The sequence below is a fragment of the Haliaeetus leucocephalus genome, unplaced genomic scaffold (assembly GCF_000737465.1).
Source record: "Haliaeetus leucocephalus isolate CR32 unplaced genomic scaffold, Haliaeetus_leucocephalus-4.0 Scaffold164, whole genome shotgun sequence".
NCBI lineage: Eukaryota > Metazoa > Chordata > Aves > Accipitriformes > Accipitridae > Haliaeetus > Haliaeetus leucocephalus.
Window position 1 is genome coordinate 606591 of NW_010972600.1, and position 3043 is coordinate 609633.

Here is a 3043-nt window from a genome sequence, read left to right on the forward strand (position 1 = left end):
GGGGGGGGCAGAGCTTGCCCCGCCAGCCCTTGCCCGGCAGCTGTCTGGGCGCGGGGGGCCGGGGTCTCACCGGGGTCTCACCGGGGTCTCACCGGGGTCTGGCCGGGCTCTGCCCTTGTTCTCGTGTTGTTGGGTTTTCCTTTGCGAGGCAGAAAAGCTTTAGCCCGGGGGTTTTGCCGGAGGCACCGGCTGTCCCACTGCGCCGCGCCAGTCCGGGACCGTTTACCTCACTCACATCACACTTTGCACTGTACATTTATTATTATTATTATTATTATTTTTTAACTCGTGTTACCTCCAGACAGACGCACGGACGCCTGCCGACGCGAGCTTTAGTGAAACCCCCCGGCACTCTCTAAAGGAAAAAAAGATAAAAAAAAAAAAATTGGAAATCGGGAGATATTTTATTCATTTAGATCCTTTTCCCTCCCCCTTTATTTTGAGAACTACACTCACTATATGGGATTTTAAGAGGTTGTTGTTTGATTGTTTTGTTGTAAATAGCTTCTATTTTATTCTCTAAAAAGAAAAGAAAAGAATCGAACTTTAACATGCAAATGATATATATTAGCGTTCATCAGGGAAACGGGAGCTTGGAAACCGCGTAACCTCCTTTCTCCTCTCCTCTCGTTGTCGGTGGCCGGGTCCAGCTCTGCTCCTTCCCCTGGGAACCCCACGGGCGCCCCGGGACCCCGGGGCTTTGTACGGGGCCAGGGGTCTCATCCCAGCCGGGCTGTGCCGGCAGCGGGCAGAGCTGGCAGCCCCCGGCACGGGCAGCTCGCCTGCACGCCCCAGCCTCCAGTTTCCCCAGTCTCTGTGCAGGGGCTGGGGGTCTTTGCCCACCTTTGGGGATGCTGGGGGCGGGGGGCACGCTGCCAGTCCCGCTGCCTGTCCTGCTGCCCTTCCTGCCTGGCCGGCACCTCCCTGGGAACCCGCTGCTTTCAGGCTGTTGCTTTATTTTCTCAGCAGAGAAAATCGAGCTGAAAGCCATTGCCCCCACCCCCAAACCCCCAACTCATGCCAGGGAGGGGGGGCTGGCATTAAACTGCGGCGGCAGTGGCAATCCGGGCTTTACCGCGGGGCTGATTTGCTCAGCAAAGGCAGGATGCTCCCCCCTGCATCCCACCCACCATCCCCACGGGGTTGGGGGGGGAAAGCGGGGCCAGGAGCTGGGCTGCACCAGCAACTCTTTATTTCCCCCCCCCAATACTACTGTGCAAAGCCAACTTGGGCATATTTTCCTCCAAAAATAAGCAGCTTGGTAAGAGCAGGATCCGAGCGATGTATGGGTGAGGGTGTTTCTAGAGGGGACCGGCATAAAATACCCAATTTAGCAACGGGATGCAGGAGCTCATATCCAGGATGAGGATGCTTGGGGGGGGCTGTGGGATGCTCTGGAGGTCCTGAATGACACGGGAGCATCCTTCGGAACCTCTGGCACATCCCTCAGCTCCAGCCCTGAGGATTTATTTGAAGCATCGTTATCTCTCCAGCTGGCCAGGTTTCAATTTTCTGCAATTTTTTTAGACCTTTTTTTGCCCGCCCCCCCCCAAACATTCGCCCACATCTGCGTGAGACACAATCGCGACCCGATACCGAAACCCACTCCCCCACACAACTCGGTATCTCAATTCCTCAGGTTTCAACCTCGAGCACAGGGTTTTTTTCCCCGTTCCCCAGCTGCCTGGGGGGGCGTCCCTGCTGATGGATGCCCCCCCCCCTTTCTTTTGCTTGGGGAAGCGGTGATCTCAGGGGATTTGGGGTTTTTCCAGCCTTTTTTTTACCCCCAGCCTTTTTTCCCCCCTCTCCAGAGCTGGAAATGCCCCTTGGTGGCTCCATGAACCCCATCCCTTGGGGGGGGGGGGGGGGGCGGGGGGGCTCCGTCCGGCTCCTGCTGCTGTTAGGATCCAGCCCAGCTCCCCACAAGGAGAAATCCCAGGGGGTGTTTCTCATGCCCAGGGTGGGCATTAGATTTTCTTAGTGAGTTTTTGCATTTGTACAGTCACTGTTTTGGGTTGGTTGTTTTTTTTTTTAATTATTTTTATCCGCCCCCCCCCCTTCCCTCCCCCTCTTCTTTTTTTTTTTTTTTTGAGAGCGTATTACCTTCCACTTTATTTTTTTTGCATATCAATTTAAAAAAGAAAAAAAAAAGCCTAAATCAGTTTCTCTGGGGTTTGGAAAGAAAAAAAGGAACGGACACAGCTGCAGACGCATTTACCCAGCGTGCATATCTTAACTCAGGTAAAAAATGAAAAAGAAAAAAAACCACAAAAGACAAAAAAAAGAAAAAGAATAAAAACCACATTCTACCTCTGAGAGCGGCGGCCTTGGGCGCACCCAGGCCCCCGGTGAAATATTTCAGTTTTGCAAACATTCAGGTATTGAAACTTTTGATTATTAAAAAAAAGATAAAATAAAATAAAAACACTGAAAGTTTACATTTTATAATAACATTATTATACAGATTGTATTTAAACTTCAGAATATTTAAGACAATTGTAACCCTGTAAAGTTGATGAAATATTAAAAAAAAAAAAAAAAGTTGTGTTGTCTGGGGTTTCTGTCCTTGGGGGTGTCCAGGGGGTGCCCGTCCAGGGTCCACAGGGCTATGAGATACCCATAGAGCTGTGGGGTGTCCGTGGTTCTATATGGTCCCCACAGGGTGCCCATAGGGTTATGGGGTCCCTACAGAGTGCCTATAGGACTATAGGGTGCCATGAGGTCCCTGTGGGGTGCTTTTAGGGCTGTGGGGTGTCCGTGGGGTCCCTACAGAGTGGCTGTAGGACTACAGGGTGCCATGGGGTCCCTATGGGATCTCCACAGGGAGCTTTCAGGGCTGTGGGGTGTCCGTGGGGTCCCTCCGGAGTGCCTATAGGACTACAGGGTGCCGTGGGCTCCCCCCGGGGTGCCCTTAGGGCCGTGCAGTGCCTACGAAGATACGGGGTGCCCAGGGGGTTATGGGGTGCCCGTAGGGCGCTCACAGAGCTGTGAGGTGCCCACGGGGCGCCCACAAGGCCGCGGTGCGCCCGCGGTCCCGGTGCCG